The sequence below is a fragment of the Oncorhynchus masou genome, chromosome 31 (genome assembly GCF_036934945.1).
Source record: "Oncorhynchus masou masou isolate Uvic2021 chromosome 31, UVic_Omas_1.1, whole genome shotgun sequence".
NCBI classification, from domain to species: Eukaryota; Metazoa; Chordata; class Actinopteri; order Salmoniformes; family Salmonidae; genus Oncorhynchus; species Oncorhynchus masou.
Window position 1 is genome coordinate 100,788,580 of NC_088242.1, and position 10,650 is coordinate 100,799,229.

Below are 10,650 nucleotides of genomic sequence, written 5' to 3' on the forward strand. Positions count from 1 at the left end.
TTAGTAATATTAATTTAAGGGAATTAGCATGCAAAACAAAAAGTTTATATATATTTCCTGCAAAATTTGCCATGAGGCAGAGACCAGTTTTTAAAGCTTCAATTACAGTGCATTTATGTTTGACAAGTATTGAGTTAATGAATTGTTGGGGTACTCCTGATATCAGGAGCTCAGGCCCATGTTGCCCTGGGGTAAGAACAGGCCCTGAATAATAATGTATCACAACCTCTAACAGGTTACCTCGGCCTAAATTAGTTTAATTTGTTAGTAATATTAATTTAAAAATTACATGCAAAAAACAAAAGTTAATATTTTGAAATCTGCCTGCGGGACCTCCTGCAGGAGCTCACTTTGACAACCCCTGAGTTAATGAACCTTGTGCTCCTGCAGGAGCTCACTTTGACAACCCCTGAGTTAATGAACCTTGTCCTCCTGCATCCCTCAGTGCTCAGTGAAGAACTGCACCATCCCGTTCCATGTGACGTGTGCCTTCGAGCACAGCCTGGAGATGAAGACTGTCCTGGATGAAGGAGACGAGGTGAAGTTCAGGTCCTACTGTCTGAAGCACAGCAAGCCCAAGAACCAGGCCTCCTCCGACCCACCAGCCCCCGGCCTCAGCCCCTGTCAGCCAGCCCACAACAAGCAGTCCAAGGCAGGGGAGGCAGGCTCTGGTCTCAGTCCGGCCCGGCCCAAACCCCCAGTAGACCCAGAGAAGGGGGGCCTGAGGGCCCAGAGGTTGTTAGAACTAGAGGAGGAGTTTTCTACTCTGATTCACCCTGAGGAGCTGGCCCTGAACCTGGGCCTCCCTCCCAGCCTGCTGGACTTCATCTACCAGTACTGGAAACTGAAGAGGAAGAGCAACTTTAACCGTGCTCTGCTGCCCCCTAGTGAGGAGGAGGGTAACCTGCTGCTGTTGCCTCATGAAGACAGCATCCACACACGGATGAGGATGTTCATGCACCTCCGACAGGACTTAGAGAGGGTTAGTATTACTTTTATTGTATTTAATATAGATATACACTGAGTATACAAAAGCATAAAGAACACCTGCTCTTTCCATGACAGACCGACCAGGTGAATCCAGGTGGAAGCTATGATCCCCTATTTATGTCACTTGTTAAATCCACTTCAGTGTAGATGAAGGGGAGGAGACGGGTTAAAGAAGGATTTTTAAGCTTTGAGACAATTGAAACATGGTTTGTGTACACTACCGTTCTAAAGTTTGGTCACTTATGAATGTAATTGTTTTTGAAAGAAAAGCAAATTGTCCATTAAAATAACATCAAATTGGTAGACATTGTTAATGTTGTAAATGACTATTGTAGCTGGAAACAGCTGATTTGTTATGGAATATCTACATAGGCGTACAGAGGCCCATTATCAGCAACCATCACTCCTGTGTTCCAATGGCACGTTGTGTTAGCTAATCCACGTTTATCATTTTAAAAGGCTAATTGCTCATTAGAAAACCCTTTTGCAATTATGTTAGTAGAGCTGAAAACTGTTGTTCTGATTTAAAGAAGCAATAAAACTGTCCTTTAGACTAGTTGAGTATCTGGAGCATCGGCATTTGTGGGTTCAATTACAGGCCCAAAATGGCCAGAAACAAAGACCTTTCTTCTGAAACTCGTCAGTCTATTCTTGTTCTGAGAAATGAAGGCTATTTCATGTGAGAAATGTGGATTAGCTAACAACGTGCCATGAGGATTAGCTAACAACGTGCCATGAGGATTAGCTAACAACGTGCCATGAGGATTAGCTAACAACGTGCCATGAGGATTAGCTAACAACGTGCCATGAGGATTAGCTAACAACGTGCCATGAGGATTAGCTAACAACGTGCCATGTGGATTAGCTAACAACGTGCCATGTGGATTAGCTAACAACGTGCCATTGGAACACAGGATTTATGGTTGCAGACATGTATGTACATCTATATCTATCTACATCTATGTAGATATTCCATTAAAAATCAGCCGTTTCCAACAACAATAGTTATTTTAATGGACCAAAAATACGCTTTTCTTTCAAAAGGACATTTTGGACATTTGTAAGTGACCCCAAACTTTTGAACGGTAGAGTATGTGTGCTATTCAGAGGGTGAATGGACAAAAGACAAAAGATCTAAGTGCCTTTGAACGGGGAATGGTTGCAGGCGCCAGGCGCACTGGTTTGTGTCTAGAACTGCAATGCTGCTGGGTTTTTCACACTCAACCCTTTCCCGTGTGTATCAAGAATGGTCCACCACCCAAAGGAAATCAAGCCAACTTGACACAACTGTGGGAAGTATTGGAGTCAACATGGACCAGCATCCCTGTGGAACGCTTTACCGCCTTGTGGAGTCCATGCCCCGACGAATTGAGGCTCTTCTGAGGGCTAATGGGGGTCGGGGGCCAACTCTATTTTTTAGAAGACGTTATCCTCACACATACGGATGGATGGTCATGCACCCCAGACGATACTTTTATATACGTTGTAAATTATACTACACTGAACCCAAATATAAACGCAACATGTAAAGTGTTGAAATTAAAGATACCAGAAATGTTCCATACGCACAAAAAAATGTCTCAAAAATTTTGTGAGTGACTTAGTTTACATCCCTGTCAGTGAGCATTTCTCATTTGCCAAGATAATCCATTCACCTGACAGGTGTGGCATATCAAGAAGCTGATTAAACAGCATGACCATTTACATAGGTGCACCTTATGCTGGGGACAATAAAGAACACTAAAATGGGCAGTTTTATCACACAACACAATGCCACAGATGTCTCAAGTTTTGAGGGAGCGTGCAATTGACATGCTGACTGCAGGAATGTCCACCAGAGCTGTTGCCAGAGAATTGAATGTTCATTTCTCTACCATAAGCCGCCTGCCAACGTAATTTTAGAGAATTTGGCAGTATGTCCAACCGGCCTCAACCCCAGGACTTCCACATCCGGCTTCTTCACCTGCATGGGTCGCCTGAGACACCTGGACAGTTGATGAAACTGAGGAGTATTTCTGTCTGTAATAAAGCCCTTTTGTGATGGAAAAACTCATTCTGATTGGCTGGGCCTGGCTCCCCAGTGGGTGGGCCTATGCCTTCCCAGGCCCACCCATGGCTGCGCCCCCCTACCCAGTCATGTGAAATCCATAGATGAGAGCCTTATTTATTTCAATTGACTGATAAAAAATATACAGTACGTTCTAAATTAGACACCTTCCTCTTTTTCCTCATTTTGTTACGTTACAGACTATATTCACATTTTTTTTTAATCCTCATCAATCTACACTCAGTACCCCATAATGACAAAGCAAAAACAGGTTTTTAGAAATTTGTGTAAATTTATCTTAAAAAACAGAAACGGTATTTAAATAAGTATTCAGACCCTTTGCTACGAGACTCGAATTGAGCTCAGGTGCCTCCTGTTTCCATTGATCATCCTTGAGATGTTTCTACAACTTCATTGGAGTCCACCTGTGGTAAATTCAATTGATTGGACATGATTTGGAAAGACACACACCTGTCTATGTAAGGTCCCACAGTTGACAGTGCATGTCAGCATTGAAGGTCCCCAAGAACACAGTGGCCTCCATTCTTAACTAGAAGAAGTTTGGAACCATCGAAACTCTCTTCCCTGCCAAACTGAGAAATCAGGGGAGAAGGGCCTTGGTCAGGGAGGTGAGCAAGAACCCCAATGGTCTCTCGGACAGCTCCAAAGTTTATCTGTGGAAATGGGAGAACCTTCCAGAAGGACAACCATCTCTGCAGTACTCCACCAATCAGGCTTTTATGGTAGATAACACAATGTGGAAAAGAAAAGGGGTCTGAATACTTTCCTAATGAATTGTAAAATTGTTACATGTTGAGTTTCTATTTTTGTTCAGTATAGTTCTATGAACTCCAATGTGGAAAGAAAAGGGGTCTGCTCAAGATCTGAGTTGGGTGCTTCTATGGGATGGCAGGTAGCCAGGGGTTGCCGGTTCCAATCCAGGGTCTTACAGGACGAATCTGTCACCTTGTTGTTCCCTGCAGGAGAGGAATTCTGTTATGGGCCCGTACATAATATAACCTTCCCTTCAGAATGTAAAAAAGTTAAGCAAGGAATGAGAGTAGGCTACCTGCCACGTAACAGGGAGGGGGAGGGTTACGGTGTTGGGGAGGGTGACAGAGGTTAGGGCTCAGGTCTCTGGAATGGTTAGGGGGTCAGGCCTGGGGGCCAGAGAGGTTAGGGTATATAAAAGTGCTTCAAAACTCTGGAATATTGGGGGTGGGGAATGAGTGCAATTCAGAAGAGCTCAAATCTCTTGAGGGAAGAAAACAAATTCAATTCCTGTAGATATTCCCTCAAATGTATGCTAAAATAGGCATATGAAGAATTGTTTCCATCACAAGTTTTACTAAATCCACACACAAGTAATCAAATGTAAAAATAATTATACAAGGATCCAACCAAAAAGAGAGAATAATAATCATGACAAGTACAATAGATCTGTAGCTTGACCTCTAAATCAATTAATTTATCCCAGGGGAGATGGAAACTATAAAACAGCCACTAGATGGAGACCGATTGCTGGGTGGCTTAGGGTGAGTGTTTGTTAGCTCACCTGACGGCCATGTTGTGTCCCCTACAGGTGAGGAACCTGTGTTACATGGTGAGTCGGAGGGAGAAGCTGAAACTGTCTCAGAGCAAGGCCCAGGAGCAGATCTTCAACCTCCACGTCAAACTGCTCAGCCAGGAGATCTCCGCTGGTAAGATTTGTGTGTGGCCGTATCCGAATAACCATACTTGCATAATAGGTATTTTGGATATGTGAAAAAAATAACATTTTATAGTATGTGAAATTAGTATGCTTTAAAGGCCAGGATGTCATACTCATTTATGCATTAAAAAAAGTATATATTTTTCTACCTAGGCAAGTCAGCTGCGCTACTCGGGAGCGATATCCCTATGGGGCTAGTTAGTGACCATCAGTAAATTAAAGTACATGGGACAATATTATAAAATGTCAATAGCTCCAAATTTCAATGACTTAACCTCAAACCAACTATAAATAGTAAAAAATCATATTAACAAGACAACTAAAAGATGTGCAACATGAAAATATCTTCCCATTGTGTAATTTATTGACGGCCCCTAACTAGCCCCAGAGCTAGGCTACTCTAATTGACTCTCATTTATAGTCAGTCATGGCCACTGCATTTCTTTCTGATTGGCCCTCATGGTGGTGTGGGAGGAGATGGGGACTAACCCATAATTCTGATTGGCCCTCATGGTCTTTTTCTCCAGGTGTGCCGGTGGACAGCATGTTGTTCCGGCCTCCTCCCAGAATCACTCCTGACGCTGAAGATGCCCAAAGTGTCGCTGGGTAACGGGAAGGCCGGCTCCAAGTCAGGCAACGGCCCCTGTGTCCAGATAACAGCGGGAACGTTCACCAACGCAGTGGGGGAGGGAAGGGGCTAGGGAAGGGGGGGGGTAAGGGCGGAGGGTTAGGTAAAGGAGGAGGGAAGCCTCAGCTCCATGGGCGAGGCAAGAGAGAGGAGTGCTCCAATGGCAGCCTGCTGTCTGCTTCAGGTCAGTCACGTAGGAGGGGAGTAATGCCACTGGACCAACACTGACTAACCCTGCTGCCAGGGGCTCAGCCCTGACCATTAAACAGACTGGCAAGCCTCTAATGGGTAAACCGTTGACGCTCCACCCTGCCCTACATGGCCACCCTTCCAATGGAAACGGCAAACTGGACCAAGAGCGGACAGGCCCCGTCCCTAGATCCAACGGCGTGATGGAGAAGATGGTGGGCGTGGCCCAGAAGGACAGCTCTTGTCAGACCCCCAGCGAACAGGAAACCAGCGAGGGTTCAGGGGTCAAGGCCAGCCAATCAGTCAGCTTCAGTGATTCCACCATGGAGCACTTCAGCCGGTCGTTCAAGGAGGCGACGGTCAGCTTGGTGCGGACCACGGAGGACCTGCGGGGGGACAAGGTGTCCCAGGAGGGTAAAGGCACCAGATCAGCCCAGGACCGACCCTGGGCCAAACCAGTTCCCGGAGTCCCCCAGGGACTCAGTGGTACCAGATCAGCCAAGGACCGACCCTGGGCCAAACCAGTTCCCGGAGTCCCCCCAGGGACTCGGTGGTACCAGATCACCACCCTACAAGGAGACGGATGGATACTGCCCTGACCTGGAACTCAGTGACTCAGAGCCAGAGGCTAAAGGTCAGAGGTTGAGGCAGGGTAGGGTAAAGCAGAGCCTGGGGGTCCAGTAGGACCTCAGTACAGAGGTGACAGCCATGACATGACCTTTGCCCCGGCTCTGTCTGAGCGAGCAGCTCTCTGGTCATGGGGCAGAGCCAGAGCCCCTACAATGGCTGGGCCATCTATCTATTGTACACAGGGACAGGAGCACAGGACTGCTGCATGACAGGCGTCCTGACCCAAATCATCACCTCAGTGGGACTCTAAGCCACGTGTCTTCTTTAATGGATTTTTGTTCTCTCTCCCTCTATGCTCGGTGTGAACGGAATGCCCTTGGACTGTCTCCTGATTAAACTACTTGTCTGTTTATTTCTGTCTGCTTTGCTCTGGCTGGAAATGATTAGAGCCAGAATGATGGGGTTTCTTTTTTTGGGGGGAACACAACTTACTGATGTCGATTTGAGTGTTTTACATCGGAGAAATTAAATTGTAATTTTTCCACACTAAAGTCTCGTAAATTGACATCCAAAATTAGCAATTGTCCAATAAAATATGTTTCAAATGTCGATTTTCATCCTATCGGTCGTGCTCTATAAATGATTTTCTGTTCTGTACTCAACCTCCCTATCTAGGTCTACATAATAGGTGAGTCTCCTCAACCTCCCTCTCCTTTTCTCTCGCTCTTTTGCGATCTCTTGAACTGCCAGCATTAGCATCTCTTGAACTGCCAGCATTAGCATCTCTTGAAATGCCAGCATTAGCATCTCTTGAACTGCTAGCATTAGCATCTCTTGAACTGCTAGCATTAGCATCTCTTGAACTGCCAGCATTAGCATCTCTTGAACTGCTAGCATTAGCATCTCTTGAACTGCCAGCATTAGCATCTCTTGAACTGCTAGCATTAGCATCTCTTGAACTGCCAGCATTAGCATCTCTTGAATTGCTAGCATTAGCATCTCTTGAACTGCTAGCATTAGCGTCTCTTGAACTGCCAGCATTAGCATCTCTTGAACTGCTAGCATTAGCATCTCTTGAACTGCCAGCATTAGCATCTCTTGAACTGCTAGCATTAGCATCTCTTGAACTGCTACCTATCCTTTCACATAATTTCAGATGAGGAGACTGTCGTTCAACAGCCAGTTCTTCCGTTAGTCTCCATTTCAAGAGTTGGACAGAGGGAGTGTTGTATCTCTTTAAGGGAATCATTGTGTTCAATAGCGCACATGTTTTTGATATGTATGAATATGAAATTCACTGACTGTATTGGTATGATTTTGTATCCTTTTTACTAGGGAATAAATAGTATATTTAATCAAATTCGATATTTGGTGACATTTTTGACCCCTGGAACAGAAGAGCTGCAGGGTTATGGAACCTGATGCTATGGTGTACGACTGGTGGGGATGTATGTTCTGACTGGTGGGGGTGTATGTTCTGACTGGTGGGGGTGGAGGTTCTGACTGGTGGGGGTGGAGGTTCTGACTGGTGGGGGTGGAGGTTCTGACTGGTGGGGGTGGGGGTTCTGACTGGTGGGGGTGGAGGTTCTGACTGGTGGGGGTGGGGGTTCTGACTGGTGGTGGTGGTGGAGGTTCTGACTGGTAGTGGTGGTGGTGATGGTCTGACTGGTGTGGTGGTGGAGGGTCTGACTGGTGGTGGTGGTGGGGGAGGGTCTGACTGGTGGTGGTGGTGGGGGAGGGTCTGACTGGTGGTGGTGGAGGGTCTGACTGGTGGTGGTGGAGGGTCTGACTGGTAGTGGTGGTGGAGGGTCTGACTGGTGGTGGTGGTGGGTGACTGGTGGTGGTGGTGGTGGTGGAGGGTCTGACTGGTGTGGTGGTGGAGGGTCTGACTGGTAGTGGTGGGGTGGTGGAGGGTCTGACTGGTGTGGTGGTGGTGGAGGGTCTGACTGGTGGGTGGAGGGTCTGTGGAGTGGTGGAGGGTCTGACTGGTGGTGGTGGTGGAGGGTCTGACTGGTAGTGGTGGTGGTGGAGGTTCTGACTGGTGGTGGTGGTGGTGGAGGGTCTGACTGGGTGGTAGGATGGGTGGAGGGTCTGACTGGTGGGGGTGGGAAGGGTCTGACTGATAGTGGTGGTGGTGGAGGGTCTGACTGGTGGTGGTGGTGGAGGGTCTGACTGGTAGTGGTGGTGGAGGGTCTGACTGGTAGTGTGGTGGTGGAGGGTCTGACTGGTGGTGGAGGGTCTGACTGGTGGGTCTGACTGTAGTGGTGGTGTGGAGGGTCTGACTGGTGATGGGGCGGAGGGTCTGACTGGTGGGGGACTGGTGGTGGTGGGGTGGAGGGTCTGACTGGTGACTGGGGGTGGAGGGTCTGACTGGTGGTGGTGGTGGTGGAGGGTCTGACTGGTGTGGTGGTGGAGGTTCTGACTGGTGGTGGTGGAGGGTCTGACTGGTGGTGGGGTGGAGGTTCTGACTGGTGGGGGTGGTGGTGGTGGGTTCTGACTGGTGGGGTGGAGGGTCTGACTGTAGTGGGGGTGGAGGTTCTGGTGGTGGTGGGGGTGATGGTGGTTCTGACTGGTGGGGGTCTGTATGTTCTGACTGGTGGTGGAGGGGCGTATGGTGTGGAGGGTCTGACTGGTAGTGGTGGTGGTGGAGGGTCTGACTGGTGGTATGGTTCTGACTGGTGGGTCTGACGTATGTTCTGACTGGTGGTGGGGGTGGAGGGTCTGACTGGTGGGGGTGGAGGGTCTGACTGGTGGTGGTGGTGGAGGGTCTGACTGGTGGTGGTGGTGGAGGGTCTGACTGGTGGTGGTGGTGGAGGGTCTGACTGGTGGTGGTGGTGGTGGAGGGTCTGACTGGTGGTGGTGGTGGTGGAGGGTCTGACTGGTGGTGGTGGTGGAGGGTCTGACTGGTGGTGGTGGTGGAGGGTCTGACTGGTGGTGGTGGTGGTGGAGGGTCTGACTGGTGGTGGTGGTGGAGGGTCTGACTGGTGGGGGTGGTGGTGGTGGTGGAGGGTCTGACTGGTGGTGGTGGTGGAGGGTCTGACTGGTAGTGGTGGTGGTGGTGGAGGTGGTGGAGGGTCTGACTGGTAGTGGTGGTGGTGGTGGAGGGTCTGACTGGTAGTGGTGGTGGTGGTGGAGGGTCTGACTGGTAGTGGTGGTGGTGGTGGACTGGTGGTGGTGGTGGAGGGTCTGACTGGTAGTGGTGGTGGTGGTGGTGGTGGTGGAGGGTCTGACTGGTAGTGGTGGTGGTGGTGGAGGGTCTGACTGGTAGTGGTGGTGGTGGAGGGTCTGACTGGTAGTGGTGGTGGTGTCTGACTGGTGGTGGTGGTGGGGTCTGACTGGTAGTGGTGGTGGTGGTCTGACTGGTGGTGGTGGTGGAGGGTCTGACTGGTAGTGGTGGTGGTGGAGGGTCTGACTGGTAGTGGTGGTGGTGGAGGGTCTGACTGATAGTGGTGGTGGTGGAGGGTCTGACTGGTAGTGGTGGTGGTGGAGGGTCTGACTGTGGAGGGTCTGACTGGTAGTGGAGGGTCTGTGGTGGTGGTGGAGGGTCTGACTGGTGGTGGTGGTGGTGGGGTCTGACTGGTGGTGGTGGTGGTGGAGGGTCTGACTGGTGGAGGGTCTGTGGTGGTGGTGGTGGAGGGTCTGACTGGTGGTGGTGGTGGTGGTGGAGGGTCTGACTGGTAGTGGTGGTGGTGGTGGAGGGTCTGACTGGTAGTGGTGGTGGTGGTGGAGGGTCTGACTGGTAGTGGTGGTGGTGGTGGAGGGTCTGACTGGTAGTGGTGGTGGTGGAGGTTGTGGTGGTGGAGGGTCTGACTGGTAGTGGTGGTGGTGGAGGGTCTGTGGTGGTGGTGGTGGAGGGTCTGACTGGTAGTGGTGGTGGTGGAGGGTCTGACTGGTAGTGGTGGTGGTGGAGGGTCTGACTGGTAGTGGTGGTGGTGGAGGGTCTGACTGGTAGTGGTGGTGGTGGAGGGTCTGACTGGTAGTGGTGGTGGTGGAGGGTCTGACTGGTAGTGGTGGTGGTGGTGGTGGAGGGTCTGACTGGTAGTGGTGGTGGAGGGTCTGTGGTGGTGGTGGTGGTGGTGGAGGGTCTGACTGGTAGTGGTGGTGGTGGAGGGTCTGACTGGTAGTGGTGGTGGTGGAGGGTCTGACTGGTAGTGGTGGTGGTGGAGGGTCTGACTGGTAGTGGTGGTGGTGGAGGGTCTGACTGGTGGTGGTGGTGGTGGAGGGTCTGACTGGTGGTGGTGGTGGTGGAGGGTCTGACTGGTGGTGGTGGTGGTGGTGGAGGGTGGTGGTGGTGGGAGGGTCTGACTGGAGGGTCTGAGTGGTGGTGGTGGAGGGTCTGACTGGTGGTGGTGGTGGTGGAGGGTCTGACTGGTGGTGGTGGTGGAGGGTCTGTGTGGTGGTGGTGGTGGTGGTGGAGGGTCTGACTGGTGGTGGTGGTGGAGGGTCTGACTGGTAGTGGTGGTGGTGGAGGGTCTGTGGGTGGTGGTGGTGGTGGAGGGTCTGACTGGTAGTGGT

General features: G+C 50.2%; 1 pseudogene; it reads left to right on the top strand.

Moving 5' to 3' along the window:
- The first annotated feature begins 424 nt into the window (after positions 1-424).
- On the top strand, positions 425-6,566 carry LOC135525086 (protein Jade-3-like; annotated as a pseudogene).
- The last annotated feature ends 4,084 nt before the right edge of the window (positions 6,567-10,650 follow it).